This window comes from Triticum aestivum, chromosome 7A, assembly GCF_018294505.1.
Source record: "Triticum aestivum cultivar Chinese Spring chromosome 7A, IWGSC CS RefSeq v2.1, whole genome shotgun sequence".
Classification (NCBI taxonomy): Eukaryota; Viridiplantae; Streptophyta; class Magnoliopsida; order Poales; family Poaceae; genus Triticum; species Triticum aestivum.
In genome coordinates, this window is record NC_057812.1 from 239,779,938 (window position 1) to 239,789,341 (window position 9,404).

Here is a 9,404-nt window from a genome sequence, read left to right on the forward strand (position 1 = left end):
AGCATAGTTGACTAAGTTGTGTGAAATCTTACAGTGGTAGACTAGCAGATGTAGGGGAAACTAGGTGTAACGGTCTACCCGATCGTAAGGTGCTAGCGCTTCTGAAAGACTATGTCTCGGTCATCCGTTTCTCAAACACCATGTAGTGTGAGAAATCAAATGGAGGCGATCGAGTCTTGTGGGGAAAAGTGTGCAAACCTCTACAGAGTGTATAAACTAATCATGATTAGCCGTGTCCCCGGTTATGGACATCTTGAGTATCTAGTACCTGGATTTTCGTGTGAATCTCATCATGTTACTCTAAAATTAATTTTGTTGGGTTTTGTTTAATGATGATGCTTAATTGGGATTGAGAATGTTGTCAACCATTCTCAATGTTTAACAACTACCATGATAGTTAAATAAAATTTATTCCTTTGCAGTAGGGAAAATTGGCTTTACGCAAAACTGTAACCATAGAGCTTTCCACCAGCTAAATATGCATATAGTATAGCCTATTTCATTCCATTACTCTCTACGTGTTACATTGCCAGCATATTCCATGTGCTGGCCCGTTTCGGGCTGCAACGTTAATGTTGCAGATTTTTCAAACGACGATTAAGGTGCTTTTAGGTCGTGGTTCTATACTCAGTGATGCTGTTGGAGTTGATGGACTCACTTATCTTTCAAGCCTTCCGCTATTATCGTTATTAGATGGCCTTAAGCCATATTTATTGTAATAAGTTCTCTTTTGAGACACTCGATGTAAGAAGTGTGTGATTGCTACTCTGTTATAAATCCTTCAAGTACTGTGTGGTGTTAGCATTACTGATCCAGGGATGACACCTGAGCACAGAGATTGGACCGTTTGAGGTCTGGTCACTACATCTATTTGATGTAATCTTCTTTTGCGGTGTGTTTGTTGAGACCGATGAATCGTGGGTTTATGATCGAGTTTATCTATGAACAACATTTGAATATTCTCTGAATTCTTTTATGTAGGATTGGTTATCTTTGCAAGTGTCTTCGAATTATCTGTTTGGTTTGGCCTACTAGATTGATCTTTCTTGCAATGGGAGAAGTGCTTAGCTTTGGGTTCAATCTTGTGGTGTCCTTTCCCAGTGACAGTAGGGGCAGCAAGGCACGTATTGTATTGTTGCCATCAAGGATAACAAGATGGGTTTTTTATTATATTGCATGAGTTTATCCCTCTACATCATGTCATCTTGCTTAAGGCGTTACTCTGTTCTCTTGAACTTAATACTCTAGATGCATGCTGGATAGCGGTCGATGTGTGGAGTAATAGTAGTAGATGCAGGAAGGAGTCGGTCTACTTGTCTTGGACGTGATGCCTATATACATGATCATACCTAGATATTCTCATAACTATGCTCAATTCTGTCAATTGCTCAAAAGTAATTTGTTCACCCACCATAAAATACCTATGCTCTCGAGAGAAGCCACTAGTGAAACCTATGGCCCATGGGTCTATCTCCATCATATTAATCTTCCAATACTTAGTTATTTTCATTGCTTTTATTTTACTGTGCATCTTTATCATAAAAATACCAAAAATATTATCTTATCATATCTATCAGATCTCACTCTCGTAAGTGACCGTGTAGGGATTGACAACCCCTTATCGCGTTGGTTGTGAGGATTTACTTATTTTGTGTAGGTGCGAGGGACTCGCGTGTAGCCTCCTACTGAATTGATACCTTGGTTCTCAAAAACTGAGGGACATACTTACACTACTTTGCTGCACCACCCTTTCCTCTTCAAGGGAAAACCAACGCAAGTGCTCAAGAGGTAGCAATAGCCATTCTGAGATATATTGCCATGCAACTTTCCACCTTTCCGTTTACTATGACACGCTCCATCATTGTCATATTGCTTTGCATGATCATGTAGTTGACATTTTAGTTGACGCAAAGCCACCATTCATAATTCTTACAAACAAGTCACTCATGCATCATTGCTATCCCAGTAACCGCCGGAGGCATTCATATGGAGTCATACTTTGTTCTAGTATCGAGTTGTAAATAAATAGAAGTGTGATGATCATCATTCATAGAGTATTGTCCCAAAAAATGGCCAAAAAATGGCCCAAAATATATATATAAAGGGACAATACTACTATCCTTTTTCCACACTTGTGCTTCAAAGTAGCACCAAGACCTTCATGATAGAGAGTCTCCTATGTTATCACTTTCATATACTAGTGGGAATTTTTCATTATAGAACTTGGCTTGTATATTCCAATAATGGGCTTCCTCAAAAAATGCCCTAGGTCTTCGTGAGCAAGCAAGTTGGATTCACACCCACTTAGTTCTTTTGTTGAGCTTTCATATACTTATAGCTCTAGTGCATCCGTTGCATGGCAATCCCTACTCACTCACATTGATATATATTAATGGGCATCTCCATAGCCCGTTGATACGCCTAGTTGATGTGAGACTATCTTCTCCCTTTTTGTCTTCTCCACAACCACCATTCTATCCCACATATAGTGCTATGTCCATGGCCCACGCTCATGTATTGCGTGAAGATTGAAAAAGTTTGAGAACACCAAAAGTATGAAACAATTGCTTGGCTTATCATCGGGGTTGTGCATGATTTAAATATTTCGTGTGGTAAAGATGGAGCATAGCCAGACTATATGATTTTGTAGGGATAACTTTCTTTGGCCATGTTATTTTGAAGAGACATAATTGCTTGGTTAGTATGCTTGAAGTATTATTATTTCTATGTCAATATTGAACTTTTGTCTTGAATCTTTCGGATCTGAATATTCATAACAATTAAGAGAATTACATTGAAATTATGCCAAGTAGCATTCCACATCAAATAATATGTTTTTATCATTTACCTACTCGAGGACGACCAGGAATTAAGCTTGGGGATGCTTGATACGTCTCCAACGTATCTATAATTTTTGATTGTTCCATGCAATATTATATCCTATTTTGGACATTATTGGGCTTTATTATACACTTTTATATTATTTTTGGGACTAACCTATTAACCGTAGGCCCAACCCAGAATTGCTGTTTTTTGGCCTATTTTAGGGTTTCGTAGAAAAAGAATATCAAACGGAGTCCAAACGGAATGAAACCTTCGGGAACGTGATTTTCGGAACAAACATGATCCAGGGACTTGGACCCTACGTCAAGAAATCAACCAGGAAGGCACGAGGTAGGGGGTGCGCCTACCCCCCAGGCGCGCCCTCCACCCTCGTGGGGCCCACGTTGCTCCACCGACGTACTTCTTCCTCCTATATATACCTACGTACCCCCAAACTACCAGATACGGAGCCAAAACCCTAATTCCACCGCCGTAACTTTATGTATCCGTGAGATCCCATCTTGGTGCCTTTTCCGGAGCTCCACCGGAGGGGGCATCGATCATGGAGGGCTTCTACATTAACACCATAGCCTCTCCGATGAAGTGTGAGTAGTTTACTTCAGACCTTCGGGTCCATAGTTATTAGCTAGATGGCTTCTTCTCTCTTTTTGGATCTCAATACAAAGTTCTCCCCCTCTCTTGTGGAGATCTATTCGAGGTAATCTTCTTTTGCGGTGTGTTTGTTGAGACCGATGAAATGTGGGTTTATGATCAAGTTTATCTATGAACAATATTTGAATCTTCTTTGAATTCTTTTATGTATGATTGGTTATGTTTGCAAGTCTCTTTGAATTATCAGTTTGGTTTGGCCTACTATATTGATCTTTCTTGTAATGGGAGAAGTGCTTAGCTTTGGGTTCAATCTTGCGGTGTCCTTTCCTAGTGATAGTAGGGGCAGCAAGGCACGTATTGTATTGTTGCCATCGAGGATAACTAGATGGGGTTTATATCATATTGCATGAGTTTATCCCTCTACATCATGTCATCTTGCTTAAAGCGTTACTCTGTTCTCTTGAAATTAATACTCTAGATGCATGCTGGATAGAGGTCAATGTGTGGAGTAATACTAGTAGATGCAGGCAGGAGTCGGTCTACTTGTCTCGGACATGATGCCTATATACATGATCATACCTAGATATTCTCATAACTATGCTCAATTCTGTCAATTGCTCAACAGTAATTTGTTTACCCACCGTAATACTTATGCTCTCGAGAGAAGCCACTAGTGAAACCTATGGCCCTCGGGTCTATTTTCCATCATATTGATCTTCCGTCAACAAGATATTTCCTTTTCCATTTATTTTGCTTTCTTTACTTTGCATCTTTATCATAAAAATACCAAAAATATTATCTTATCATATCTATTAGATATCACTTTCGTAAGTGACCGTGAAGGGATTGACAACCCCTTTATTGCATTGGTTGCAAGGATTTTATTTGTTTGTGTAGGTGCGAGGGACTCGTCCGTGGCCTCCTACTGGATTGATACCCTGGTTCTCAAAAACTGAGGGAAATACTTACGCTACTTTGCTGCATCACCCTTTCCTTTTCAAGGGAAAACCAACGCAGTGCTCAAGTGGTAGCAGTGGGCTGCTTCCTTCATATAGGGCAAACGACTGTTCGTGCTAACTAATAATTTCACTGCTTATTAGCTTCCTAGAGACTATTTAGCTGGAGTGTGAGGCGTGCTAAGCAAAGGTATGTCATATAGGGAAAAAATTTGCACATCTAGCATATATTACAGGAAATTACATCCACTGGGCAATCAAAGATTGATGCCAGTGCAAATAAATGAACAGAACCTAATGATCTACAACCTCACACTCTGCAACCTCAACACGGATGACGCCCATAAGCATGTGGGCAGGTTCTTGCTTCTTTTCTACACTGTCTCTTAAAACATTGACTAGTTGTTGTTGCGCACGAATGTGCACCTCTGATTCCTCCACCATTTCCATCATTGCTTCAGCCATTAATTAGTTCATAAACATACATTTTTTCTGTTGCATTTGAGACAGAGGAAACTGAATAGATTCAGATGGCGATTTTGGCAAGCTTGTATTATTGATAGTGGAGAGTGTCTCGACCACTGCATCATAACATAAATTAGGAGGGGAACCGAATAGATTAATCAAGAGTTATTGCCATATTACCTGGCCTAGATTTATTGGAAAGAAACAATGGGGTTGCCTTGCTGTTTTCAGAGTTTGTCTTCTTATCTTCAGCAGCCTACACCAAATTAACACACTAGCATTGTTATCATTCGCCCGGTCAGATAATAGGAAAGCAACCTTGACACAACGAACATTTGGGCAACCAGACCACACCAGCCTACACCAATTAACACAATATGGCACAACTATCATCAGCCAGGTAAGGTAATGCGAAAGCAACATTGACACAATGAATGAATGGGCAACCAAAGGAGCACTACAATTCAGTAATGTGCATGATATGAGATAGTACACTCATGCAGCTCAGTATGCAAAACTACCAGGCAGTTTTCCTTACAAAAATCAACATTTTTCTACAACTAAATTTATATCAGATAAAGGTTGGATTCACGCTGATTAACAAAATACATGCTGATGTAAAAATATAATGATATACAACAGGTACTTACATCAACATTGGAGCACAGAGAATTCCCGCAAGATAATTTCCTCGACCACAATCCCAGTGCAGAAAGTCTTCTATCGTTTAACCTTATTTTCTAAAAGAGAGATGGGTAACAAACATGTACAAAATATGATCAGAATGCTATAAAATTTCATGATGCGAGGATACGCACACGCTTGTTAGAATGGAGTTGACATTTTTTTGCTGGACTGGAGCGGACTAGTTCTTTGGCCACTGGAATCTGCTTATTATCAGTAGGAGTTGGGTTCCTCTGTGATGTAGCAGTATCTATGAAAATTGGAGTTGGTTTACTATCTCCTGGCGTTTGGATCTTTTGCAAAGACCTGGTTTGTAATCCTTCAAATTCTAACATAGCCGTCTTCCCCTTGCATGTGTTATATAGAAGAATGGTGCTTCAATTATAAAACATGCTACAACAGAGATGGAATAGGTACTGAAGAATAGAAAGGCATGACATATTGACATGTATTCCCTCCATCCGGAAATAAATGGATGGGTCTAGGCGTATTTCAGTTCTAGATACATCCATTTTTATCCATTTCTATGACATGTAATCCGGACGGAGGGAGTATGATGTAAGAGCTAGGGATACGACAGGACAACAGTGTAAAAAACACTACTTGAATGTAAAACTGTATGCTAGCGGAATACATATAGAAAAACACTAAGGCAACATATGCGTGTATGATTGGGAAACTAAGATGGCATTGCAACAGACCACTAGAACTTCAATGTAAAAAAGAACATGGTATGGTGGACAGATGAAGTACATACTAATGAATAACAATGCATAAGATATTCAGAATCATGATGTCCAAACTAAGAAAATGGCATTGCGATAGAGTAGAATGAGAGTACTTGAATTTGAAACATGTTATCATGAATGGAATAGGTACTGAAAAACCAGAAGGCATGACATATTTACATGCATGATCAGCAGGCTAAGAACAAGGCATTGCAACAGAGTAGATGCACTCCAGGACATTATATGCATGTTGTACCCATATCACGGGCCAAGTTAGAGCAAGGACCTTGCAATATGAATAGGATTCAACATCTTTCTACAAGTCTTCTGAAGAACTGCCTTTACATGTTCCATCATATTGGGTATCATTGACGTCAAGTTTGTTGGCCGTTACATTGCTCCGTGAGGTTTTTGTGGATAAATCAGTGTGTACAATTATATCTGACATGCAAGGAAGACAACTAGTAGTTATATTTATGTAATGAGTGCCTGTAGGAGACGCCATAAATAGTAGGACTGGGGTTAACTAGCAGCAACAGGTCTCAAAAAGTAAAGGGAGAACACAGATGAAAGCTACAAAATATGTATCATTTGTACTCGAGATTAACTAGATGGCACACAAAAGTATTAAAGAACAACATAGGTAATACTAGAAGTGGTATAATACTATAATCACCAGCCTGTGCGATAGCATTGGCCGATGGATGATAACTATGGAACAACGTTACCTAAAGAACAGGTCTCTTAGCTTAACTATGCAACAACGTAAACTCCTGAACAAGACCCGTAAGAGATCAACATTAATATATAGTGAAATGTGATAATCTATTTTCCATGCTTAGATGAATAACAAAGCCATAAATGTTGCACATAATTAAGATGAGGGTACAACCTATTTGTCCACCATCCATAGGAGTGAGCACCATGTGCTGACTTGTTGATGGCCCTGCAGTTGTTGTGGCTGTCCATGTCGGGCACGCACATTCGATGCAGGGAACTGTTGAGTGGGGACTATAACTCCCTTCTCGTGTATGATTCCCGTGTTGGAGCAGCTGTGGTGAGTCGGAAGACGGTGTGGATGAAGATGCAGAAAACGCATAATGTTAAGAACGACACATATCTCTGATCTGAAGAAATACCCTAATAGATCAACAACAAGGTATGAGAGTGGTCACACATCTGTTGCTGAAGACTAAATTGGGGTCACACGATTTTATTTTATTTTGGTACTATCCGATCTACGTCGGATGGCTTGATGGCCGACTTGTGCCTCCCGGCTAACACTTTTTGGAATCTTCCCCAAAGAGCCAGCGACCACCGGCAGAGCAGCCTGCCTCCGCCGTCCGTGGCCATGAGAGCTCTGACCAAAACTCCGCTCCCCGCCCACCGCACTGTCGTAGTTGCGCCACCCCTGGCCAATCCACAAAGACTCGCCATCATCCAGATCCGGTGGCGGCCGTACCTTCAACCCACGCAACTCTAATATAGCCATCTAAGAGCTACTTCCGCGGTGAACTTGCGCCCCCGCACCCTTACGTTAGACACCAGCCAACTGGCAGCCTAGGAGCTCTACCGCCTCGAGGGGTGCTGCTTCCCATTAGGAATCGATTGGCCCAGAATAAAAATTCAGACAACTGACGCCTAAATAAAGTGATTTGAGATGAGGGTGTGACCTATCTGGCGGCCCGGTGAAGTAGGCAACTCCAACTGCCGAGTCGGTAAGGCCGGCGCGATTGCAGTGGCTACCGGTGGCAGGGAAGCAAATATGTCGCGACGGTTAACGACTATGGGGAAGTAGCGTCGGGGCTTTGGATGGATCCAAAGTTGGAGCCACTCCGGCACCGTGCAGAATGGAGGGGGTGAATCGGCTCCGGTATGGTTCACGCGACCGTCGTTGAGGCAGCTCCGGCAGCATGGAGTAAGAGGCACACGACCCAGTTCACGATGACAAATGGACAGTGTCTCCGGCATTAGGGAGGAGGGTGGCTGTGAATTTGGTGCGGTGGGGGAGCCAGGGAGGAGGGGTTGAGTTTTCGCGGCTAGGGAGAAGGGAGCTTCTGGTTAGAAGGTGATTTGGCGCCCACGAGGTATAAATGGGGAATTGGGAGGGGAACCATGTCTTACAGACGCATTTGTCTGAAATGTGGGGGAGTTACAGTTCTACCCCTGCCTTTAGGCTTCTCGGCTTGGGTCTATGTACTGACGGTCGGGGATAGTAGAGTAACTTTGCTTCTCCCAAATAGTGGGCGCGAGCGATTTCGGGCGAGGAGGGCGTGTTTTGAAATAATGGGCACGAGCGATTTCGGGCGAGGAGGGCGTGTTTTGAAATAGTGGGCGCGAGCTATTTTGGGTGAGGAGGGCATGTTTTCAAATAGTCGGCACGAGCGATTTCGGGCGAGGAGAGGGTGTTTTGCCGCCCATGGTTTATGAATTATTTGGCACATGTCATTTCGGCCAAGGAGAAGGCGCGCCTCGATGTACAACGGGCCAATTGATGCATGTCCCACATAGGCCTGTAATTTTGCGTCTCCCATTTATTTGCTCGGGCGAATTCCACTGGGCAGAGGATGTTTAACGGTTCGTTCAAATTTTGGGAGATCGAGCATCGACTTCTACCTTACCAAGTCTATTCGAATCGAATTTTGAAATATTAGCTTGCCACTTCTTTTTTAGATGGAGAGATGATGCTCGGGACTAACGTGTTTTTACATGCTCGTTGCTAATAATTTACTATATGACAAATAGTTGACCCACTCAATAACGGGAATCAAACCCAAAATGAAATATCTCAATTCAATGAAATAGCTCGTTCACCAGGTCAAAATAGTGAACTAAATGCAAAATTGAACACCTCAATCGAGTAGCATGTTGTATAGTATTATAGTACTCCATGAACATGTTGAAAGTCAAATTAATGAACTTGTTTGATACGCATATCTCCATTCATGCGTGGATTGCGGACAACATATTCTCCAATTTAAACATTTGAATGCAAGTTTATATCGAAACATGGTTTATATCAGTCTTTGATGCATAAAACACAACCTCCCCCTCTCCCGGACTCCTGATCTCTATCCCGCCGGCAATCTTCAATTCCATGGCACGCATCCAACACACAAACCTTGTTGGTGCCTCT